Source organism: Lolium rigidum, chromosome 3 (assembly GCF_022539505.1).
Source record: "Lolium rigidum isolate FL_2022 chromosome 3, APGP_CSIRO_Lrig_0.1, whole genome shotgun sequence".
Classification (NCBI taxonomy): Eukaryota; Viridiplantae; Streptophyta; class Magnoliopsida; order Poales; family Poaceae; genus Lolium; species Lolium rigidum.
In genome coordinates this window covers 22,505,419-22,516,201 of record NC_061510.1, presented here as the reverse complement: position 1 = coordinate 22,516,201, position 10,783 = coordinate 22,505,419, and positions in this window count along the sequence as shown.

Below are 10,783 nucleotides of genomic sequence, written 5' to 3'. Positions count from 1 at the left end.
AGGTATGATGCGCACAGCGGCAAGTTTTCCCTCGAAAGAAACCAAGGTTTATCGAACCGGGAGGAGCCAAGAAGCACGTTGAAGGTTGATGGCGGCGGGATGTAGTGCGGCGCAACACCGGAGATTCCGGCGCCAACGTGGAACCTGCACAACACAACCAAAGTACTTTGCCCCAACGAAACAGTGAGGTTGTCAATCTCACCGGCTTGCTCGTAACAAAGGATTAACCGTATTGTGTGGAAGATGATTGTTTGCGAGAGTAAATAGTAAAAACAAGTATTGCAAGCAGATTTGTATTTCAGTATTAAAGAATGGACCGGGGTCCACAGTTCACTAGAGGTGTCTCTCCCATAAGATAAAAGCATGTTGGGTGAACAAATTACAGTCGGGCAATTGACAAATAGAGAGGGCATAACAATGCACATACATGACATGATAAGTATAGTGAGATTTAATTGGGCATTACGACAAAGTACATAGACCGCCATCCAAGCTGCATCTATGCCTAAAAAGTCCACCTTCGGGTTATCGTCCGAACCCCCTCCGGTATTAAGTTGCTAAACAACGGACAATTGCATTAAGTATGGTGCGTAATGTAATCAACAACTACATCCTCGGACATAGCGCCAATGTTTTATCCCTAGTGGCAACAGACACAACACAACCTTAGAACTTTCACGTCATCGTCCCAGGTGTCAATGCGAGGCATGAACCCACTATCGAGCATAAGTACTCCCTCTTGGAGTTAAAAGTAAAAACTTGGCCAGAGCCTCTACTAGAAACGGAGAGCATGCAAGATCATAAACAACACATGTATAATAACTTGATAATTAACATGACATAGTATTCTCTATCCATCGGATCCCGACAAACACAACATATAGAATTAGAGATAGATGATCTTGATCATGTTAGGCAGCTCACAAGATCCGACAATGATAGCACAATGGGGAGAAGACAACCATCTAGCTACTGCTATGGACCCATAGTCCAGGGGTAGACTACTCACTCATCACTCCGGAGGCGACCATGGCGGTGTAGAGTCCTCCGGGAGATGATTCCCCTCTCCGGCGAGGGTGCCGGAGGCGATCTCCTGGATCCCCGAGATGGGATCGGCGGCGACGGCGTCTCGGTAAGGTTTTCCGTATCGTGGCTCTCGGTGCTGGGGGTTTCGTCACGGAGGCTATTTGTAGGCGGAAGGGTAGGTCAAGAGGCGGCACGGGGCCCCACACCACAGGGCCGCGCGGCCAAGGGGGGGGGCGCGCCGCCCTATAGTGTGGCCCCTCCGTGGCCCCTCTTCGTCTCTCCTTCGGACTTCTGGAAGCTTCGTGAGAAAATAGGCCCCTGGGCTTTTATTTCGTCCAATTCCGAGAATATTTCGTTACTAGGATTTCTGAAACCAAAAACAGCAGAAAACAGCAACTGGCACTTCGGCATCTTGTTAATAGGTTAGTTCCAGAAAATGCACGAATATGACATAAAGTGTGCATAAAACATGTAGGTATCATCAATAATATGGCATAGAACATAAGAAATTATCGATACGTCGGAGACGTATCAGACTTCTCCCGATAATACGACTTTACTCACGGTGTACTCCGGACAATCCTTCATAGATCGTAGAGCCATCATCACTAATGGATGGGGATTTAAAAGGCTATCCCAACCTACGGCAGTGCCTCCAACACCCCGCCAGCTCTACCAATCCGTTGGCGTGCAGAAGGGAAAAGATACGGCTGGCTTCCCAGAGCCATTATAGATCTCATGGTCAACGCGGTTTGTACGGCGCTAGAATCACTGGACGGCATTGGTAATTAATCCTAGGGTGATATAACCCATTGCAATGGAACCTCCACCATATCAACACATACCATGGTTCCATTGCCATCCACATAGTCATATTCATAGTTGGGAAAGTAACATTTCATTTGCGATGCAGGAGTGATAAGTATATAGCTTTGCATTAAAGTAATAGAAAATACTCAAGTTGGTATGAGCAAGGGTGAACTTGCATGTGGACTGCGAGATAGTGCGGTTCAATGCGGTTGATGGAACTCCGGACCTCGGGTTCGTAAGAAGCATCATTGTCCGGTAAGGACAATGTTATAAAATCCAAATAATGCAATCATGGATGTATTATTTTATGTTGAATCCCTTTCCCCGTGGAGTTATTACAATTTAGGGTTGTATTAAGATTTATGTCTTTGACGGTAATTTACAATTGATTTAAAAGTATATACCATTTTAATTCACACAAAGTACAACAATTCAAAGTAAAACTATTTACTTGGTGATTTCTTTAATCATTCCAAAAATAGTTGAAAATTATAGAGTTATCTCTAGAGTTTTTGGAATAAAAGGAATATAGTATTTTTTCTGGGAAAATACTCTTTTACAAAAGAAATGACTTGGAATAATAGAATTTCATTTTGAAATGTTTGAAAATAAGTATTTGAACTTATTTGAGATTTTTCCTTGAATTTTAAATACAAGGAAATAATAATTTTAAATTCCAAGTTATTATTTAAATTCTTAAAATTCATAATTTTGAATTTGTTTCATAAATTCCATTTCATATTTTATTCTTGTTAAGATTTATTTTTCATTCATAAATCCAATTTTTATTGGATTTTTAGAGTTGTTTATGATTTATTAAAATCTGGTAAAGTTTTGATCTTTTATTAAATGTAAAAAGACCAAAATACCCCCCCTGGACCCATATTGGGCCCAGCCCAATAATCTAAACCCAGGGACGGCCCAATAAGGCTGGTCCCCTTTTGGGTTCGGTGGCGCCGAAGCGGCCCACCTCACTCACTCTCACTCGGCCCTCTCACTCACTCGACCTAACCCTAATCTCTGGCGACGCCACGGCGATGGCGTCGCCGCCATGGCCGCCGCCTCGCTCCGGCCATCGCCGTGCTTCCCCGACCTCGCCACCTACCGATCCGGACCGCCGCCGGACGATCTATCGATCCGTCCGCGTGGTTTCCTCGATTGCTTCCTCTCCTGGCGAATCGCCTCCTCTCTGGATCTCGTGGAGAATCGCCTTGGGCGACTGGGTGATCTCCGACGAGCTCTCGCCCTCGCCGTCGACGTGTGCGCCTCCGAGACCGACCTGGCGCGGGTGCTGCTTGCAGTACCTGTGCCGTCGTCTCCGTGCCGTGTTGCTGTGGTGTTCGTGCTCGTCGGCGTAACGCCGGCGCCTTCCCTGGTTTTGCAGCTGCTATGGCCGCGCGAGCACTGCCTCGCCATGCCATAGCCTCTGCCACCAGGCGCATGTAAGTAATCCTCTCCATCTCCTTCTCCTCTTCATGCCTGCGCCTCTCAAGCTACTGTGCTTCTTCTTCCTTCGTTCTCTTGCTCCCTGGTGATCCTGTGATCACACAGAGCCTTGCACTTGTTGCCTAAGCTGCCTGTGCTTCCATTTTCTGTAAGCTATGACCAAGTCACCAGTTTCTGGTACTGGCCAATGTTGCCTTGCTTGCTGTACATGCCATTTGTTGCTTGCCTACTGCTCTTAGCATGCTCTGGTCTTGCTATGCTATCCTGTAATTGCTTATGTGCTTGCTATGCTTATCGGCAATCTACACTTGCTTGTTTAGGTGTACTTCGTTGTGCATCGGTGACACTTGTGAGTGCCGGTGGTGCTCGTGATATGCTTCGAGTGCTTCCTCTGCAAGCCAATGATCCATTGGATCATTCCTTGCTTGTTGGCTAACTTTCTGTGTAGCTTGGCTTGCTATAATTGACCTATTTGATCAATTGATTATCGGTGATAGCTATCGGCTAATACTGTGGCTAAATGATTCAATTATCTTTGTGATGTTGATGCTCAAGCATCACTGTGCTGTTGCTTACTTGTGCTGTTGCTTAATAGCATGTTACTGTCAATGCTTAGCATGGATCTGTGATAAATTCATGCTTGGATTACTTAAATTATGATGAGCTCGCTTATGCGAGTGATGATTTAAATGACTTGCTTGTATATGAATTTGCTGTTCATGATTCTTTTACAAGCAATTAAAGTCCGAATCCATTTACGGATAGTGATGTGATCTATTTGGCTTTCTCTTAATTGGTGCTAAGTGTGATGTGACCTCGGTAGCCTTGCTACCGACCGGTTGCTCACATGGTTGGTTGGATCTTGTTGGCTACTCATCTTTGCTTGCATATTTGGGAATCATATTAAGTATGAATGCCAATATGCTTTCTCGTGAAGAAATCTAGGGTTTCGATGGTTGCATGCTTAGGATTTGCTGTGTAGTCTTGGCTGCTAATCTTTGCTATCTCATCGGTGCTATCCGTGCATGTGATCTAGCTAGTGTGTGCATCCGTGCATGATTTCTAGCTTCGTGCACATGATCCGTATCCGGATGGTTTCTATCTTAGTAGCTTTTGATCGGCGGTAATCCTTGGTGAAAACCAAGTGATGATCTACCCCTATGAGCATCTCGCTCATCCCATGCTTAGTTCATGCATATGATGGATTAGATCCATTGGATCTCTTCCGGGAACTAGGTATACCTTGTTCCAGCTCCTAGAAAGAAATGCTTTGTTGATGCAGACTTGGGTTTGTGTCACAGCCCTTCACCTCCAGATCTTGGATGATCTTCTCAGGTCACCATGATTTCTGGTGGTTGAGTGGGTGTGTGTGTTGGTTCTGTTCTTGCTCAAGAACGAGGATGAATCGTGCTTGTTCTTGCTTCACCCTTACCTGGTGAATCCTTATCTGGTCGACTGGTTATGATTTTCTAGGGTTTGTGTCCCTTTTATATGAACCCTACTTCTATCCTTGCATTGACACACAAGCCTGGCTTGCTTGGTGACTAAGCTGATGCATTGCCTTGTCGTGGCTTGCCCAGCACCATCTCTCATATGCTGAAACTTGAGCCCACTCGTAGCCTGCTCGGTTTTGGTCCGCTCTGATCCTATCTTGTGTTGTCCAGGTTTTGGACAAGCACAAGTGTGCAATGACAATGTTCACTGACCAAACTGAATTTCTGTGATGTTTTTCACTCTGTCCAAACTGAATTTCTAACACTTAGTATCCTGGCTAGCACTTGTGATTTGTTTTGCAGGTTTTGAAGTTGAATATGACCAGAAGATGTTCTTCAAGCATTTAGTCTAGGTTTTAGTTTAGGAAAATCTTGTAATTCTTTTTTTTATTTTCGTTATTATTGTACATCAATTCTTGTATCAAGAATATTGTAAAGACTATGTATTCCGTGTTGATGATCAATAAAGCTCAAGTTTTTGTTTATGAGCTTTTGGATTTATGTAATGTTTAAATTCTGAATTAAATATTGTATTTAATATTCAATTTGAACTTCAAAGTTGTTTGAATTCATAAGTTGTGTTTTAAATTATGAATTCTACTTTTATATTGTTCAATGCTTATTGTTAAATGTATTAACACTTGTCAAATGAAATCAATTCCCCAAATCAACAAGATACAAAAGAGATCATGTCGAAATTTCCCTAACTCACATTGCCTAACCCTAAGTGCAAAATGAGAGAGAACCTCGATCCCTCTTAGATTTAGTTGCAATAAGGCGCGAAAATTTCCCCCGTTTTCTACTAGTGTTTCTTCTCTTTCGTAGGCTAGGGAACTTGCGAGCAGAGAGTGTTGAACTGCTGACGCAGCAACCCGCACAAGAATGCTCTTCGAATTCAGGATGAGCACAGGGGCCACCTTTCAAAAGAGAGCGAGAGAGATCCACACAATGATTCTACCTCCGTTCTATAATTAATGTAGTAACAGAGTTTAAATTTTAAATTTAACACTTTGGTGTCTCATAGAGACGGATTATTCTTCAGTGGAAGGTGACATTCCCGTCGATACCGAGATGCCAGTGGTGACTTCGACAGTCTCAAGACCCGTCAGATTAGTTCTTCGATACAGTCTCTTGGAGGTATTCATAGAGGTAGGATGTGTGTGTTTTCATAGGGATGAGTACGTGCATATATATGTGAACGTCTTTGATTATATTGTGTTTCGCAAAAAAAAATAGTCTAGACATATCCTGTAAAAATATAGTAGTACATCCAAATGTACGACAGAAAATATGGAACCAAGGGAATAGATGTGTAAAAAATTAACGACCTAGAACGCACGTCGCGTGAAGTATCTAGTACATTGCAGAACAAACTGACCAGTTTACTTAGGGAAACTCTAACATGTCGACACGAAACGTGTCTGCTTCAATCCGTTTAGGTGGACGATTAACCGGTTTTGTCCATTCGATCCATAACATGAAACTCAACCACTGGTAGAAAAACAGGCTTCGGGGAAGCCCCATAAGTCGCGAAGGTAAAGGAACCGCGACTAATGGGGTCTTTAGTCGCGGTTCGTGTGGCGAACCGCGACCAAAGGCTCGGGCCCGGGGCGCACGGTGGCCAGGCTGGTGCACGTGGGGGCTTTAGTCGCGGTTGGCCGGGCCAACCGCGACTAAAGTGCCCGAAGGCCTTTAGTCGCGGTTGGCCGGGCCAACCGGGACTAAAGCCCCTCCCCTATATATACCCATTCAGCCATTTGGAGCCAACACTTAGCCATTTGGAGCCATTCTCTTCACAAACTTCACAAGTGAGTGTTAGGTTTGCTTTTGGTTCCTCTTATGCACATAAGGTGTTTGATGAAATGCCCCAAGAGCATGAAACAAACATGATATGAAGTGTTGGAGCCACACTTGAGGTTTCTCATTTATTTTTTCCTCCTCGATCGCGGTTAGCAACTTGAACCTTTGATGTGTCGTCATTGATACAATATGCATGTGTGTGTAGTTCATTGTTTAATTTATATTGTTTGTAGCTAGTTAGTTTAACAAATGCATGATGGTTAATTATATATTTTATATTATAATAATGCAGATGAATCGGCAATGGATGTACGGTAACCGACTCTCCGGCGAGTTCGGTACGGGTTTGAAAGATTTCCTCGTAGTGGCTAATGCGAACAAGCAGGGGGTTTTGTTATCTCGTCCATGTGTTAACCGTAAGAATCGAAGGGTTACTCTTCCTCAAGAGATGTTCACATGCACCTGCTTCGGCACGGTTTCATGCCAAGCTATAATTGTTGGACCAAGCATGGAGAAAGAGGGGTTATAATGGAAGAAGATGAAGAAGGGGATGATTTCATCGATGAAAGCTATCTTTCTCATTTCGGTGATACTTTCATGGAGGATGCTTGAAGGTGAAGGGGAAGGTGAAGGGGAAGGTGAAGAAGAGGATCCCGTTGATGATCTTGGTCGGACCATTGCCGATGCACGGAGACGCTGCAAAACTGAAAAGGAGAGGGAGAATTTGGATCGCATGTTAGAGGATCACAGGAAGGCGCTCGTACCCGGATGCGATGATGGTCCGAAATAGCTGGGCTGCACACTGGATTTGCTGAAATGGAAGGCACGGGCAGGTGTAGCTGACTCGGCATTTGAAAACTTGCTGAAAATGTTGAAGAATATGTTTCCAAAGAATAACGAGTTGCCCGCCGATACGTACGAAGCAAAGAAGGTTGTCCGCCCTCTAGGTTTAGAGGTTCCGAAGATACATGCATGCATCAACGACTCGCATCCTCTACCGCGGTGAATACGAGAATTTGAATGAATGCCCGGTATGCACCGCATTGCGTTATAAGATCGGAGGCGATGACCCCGGTGACGATGTTGACGGCCGGAAACCCGGGAAGAGGGTTCCCGCCAAGGTGATGTGGTATGCTCCTATAATACCACGGTTGAAACGTCCGTTCGGGAACAAAGAGCATGCCAAGTTGTTGCGATGGCACAAAGAGGACCGTAAGTCGGACGGGGAGTTGAGACACCCCGGAGATGGAACGCAATGGAGAAAGATCGACAGAGAGTTCAAAGATTTTGCAGCTGACGCAAGGAACATAAGATTTGGTCTAAGTACGGATGGCATGAATCCTTTTGGCGAGCAGAGCTCCAGCCATAGCACCTGGCCCGTGACTCTATGCATCTACAACCTTCCTCCTTGGTTGTGCACATGAAGCGGAAGTTCATTATGATGCCAGTGCTCATCCAAGGTCCGAAGCAACCCGGCAACGACATCGATGTGTACCTAAGGCCATTAGTTGATGAGCTTTTACAGCCGTGGGGCAGACTCGGTGTCCGTGTGTGGGATGAGCACAAAGAAGAGGAATTTGACCTACGAGCGTTGCTTTTCGTAACCATCAACGATTGGCCTGCTCTTAGTAACCTTTCGGGACTCGTCAAATAAGGGATACAATGCATGCACGCACTTGCTTACATGAGGCCGAAAGTGTACATTTGCCAAATTGTAAGAAGAACGTGTACCTTGGGCATCGTCCATTTCTTCCGAAAGGTCATCCGAGTAAGAAAGAAAGGCAAGCATTACAACGGCAAGGCAGATCACCGGCCGAAGCCTGCGGAACACACTTGGTGCTGAGGTATTTGATATGGTCAAGGATTTGAAAGTCATCTTTGGAAAGGGTCCTGGCGGACAATCGGTTCCGAAGGGAGCCGACGGACACGCAGCCATGTGGAAGAAGAAATCTATATTCGGGAGCTAGAATATTGGAAAGTCCTAGAAGTCCGCTCCGCAATCGACGTGATGCACGTTACGAAGAATATTTGCGTGAACCTCCTAAGCTTCTTGGGCGTGTATGGGAAGTCAAATGATACAAAGGAAGCACGGCAGGACCAGACAAAGTTTGAAAGACCACGATGACCTGCATCCGGAACGGTTTCAAGGTCGTGCCGCGCTACGCTCGACCAAAGAAGAGAAGGTCATCTTTTTTGAATGCCTGAGCAAGTATGAAGGTCCCGTCCGGATTCTCGTCCAATATAAAGGGAATAATAAACATGGCGGAGAAAAAGTTCCAAAACCCGAAGTCTCACGACCGCCACGTGATTATGACGCAATTGCTTCCGATTGCTTTGAGGGGCTCCTGCCGGAAAATGTTCGAGTAGCCATTGTGAAGCTATGTGCATTCCTCAATGCAATCTCTCGGAAGGTAATCAATCCGGAAGTTCTACCACGGTTACGAACGATGTGATCCAATGTCTTGTCGGTTTCGAGTTGGTGTTCCCGCCATCCTTCTTCAATATTATGACGCACCTCCTGGTTCACCTAGTCGATGAGATTTCCATTCTCGGTCCTGTATTTCTACACAATATGTTCCCCTTCGAGAGGTTCATGGGAATATTAAAGAAATATGTTCGTAACCGTGCTAGGCCAGAAGGAAGCATCGCCAAGGGCTATGGAAATGAGGAGGTAATTGAGTTTTGTGTTGACTTTGTTCCCGACCTTAAGCCGATTGGTCTTCCTCGATCGCGGCACGAGGGGAGACTAAGTGGAAAAGGCACGATCGGAAGGAAATCAACGATATGTATGGACGGCCATTCTCTCGATCGAAGCACACCACACGGTTCGACCAATTCCAGCTTGGTGGCTCCGTACTTTGAGAAACACAAGAATATTTTACGCTCGGACAACCCTGGGAAGCCTGAATCCTGGATTAGGAAGGCCCACATGGAGACTTTCGTCAGTTGGTTGATAAAACATTTAATGAGTGACGAACATGTTGTAGATCAGCTGTACATGTTGGCCAAGACACCATCTTCGACTATAACGACTTTCCAAGGGTACGAGATAAATGGGAATACATTTTACACGATCGCCCAAGATAAAAAGAGCACCAACCAAAACAGTGGTGTCCGCTTTGATGCGAGCAACCGAGAATGGGCAAAAGGTCACATATTATGGTTACATAGAGGAGATATGGGAACTTGACTATGGACCCTCCTTTAGGGTCCCTTTGTTCCGGTGCAAATGGTTCAAGCTAACGGGAGGTGGGGTAAAGGTGGACCAGCAATACGGAATGACAATGGTGGATTTCAACAACCTTGGTTACCTTGACGAACCATTCGTCCTAGCGAAAGATGTCGCTCAGGTTTTCTATGTGAAGGACATGAGTAGCAAACCGAGGAAACGGAAAGATAAGAAAACGATTAGTACATCATGCGATGATCCAAAGCGCCACATTGTTCTTTCAGGGAAAAGAAACATCGTGGGAGTGGAGGACAAGACAGACATGTCAGAAGATTATAATATGTTTGCTGAAATTCCTCCCTTCAAAGTGAACACCGACCCAAGCATTAAGTTAAATGATGAGGATGCTCCATGGATACGGCACAATCGTAAGCAAGCGGGGACACAAGGAAAGAAATGATGTGTAATAATTTATTGTACCAAACTTTGTTGAATGGATCATGTGAATTATATTACCCGTGATGTGTTTGGTGTCCATTTTCGAATGATTCAATTGACTCGAGATAGCACCGATGATACATGCAATTTGGAGTGATTCGGTCATACTCCCGCATACAGGAAATTTGGAGTGACTAAGTCATACTCCCGCATACAGGAAATTTGGAGTGACTAAGTCATACTCCTGCATACATTAATTTTGGAGTGATTTAGTCATACTCCTGCCTAGGCGTATAATATGCATACTCGTAGTCTTCATAGCCGCCGCCGTTGTACTGGTAGTCGTCGCCTTCTAAGTTGCCGGCGTCGTCGTCGCTGCTGTCGTCGGCTGTCGTCGGGCGGTGCTCGTGGCTCGAACCGAGGGTAGCGCGGGCGGGGGATATCGCCGGCCGTGATGTAGTCCATGACGCTCGCGGAGTCCGACCGTACCACCATAGCCGACGGCCGGCCTCGTGGAAGTTTCCAGGAGGCAGACCGTCCTCCTCATACCTGGCGAGCGCCCTCTCACGCCGATTGATGAAGAAGGCGTCCCAAGTATGCT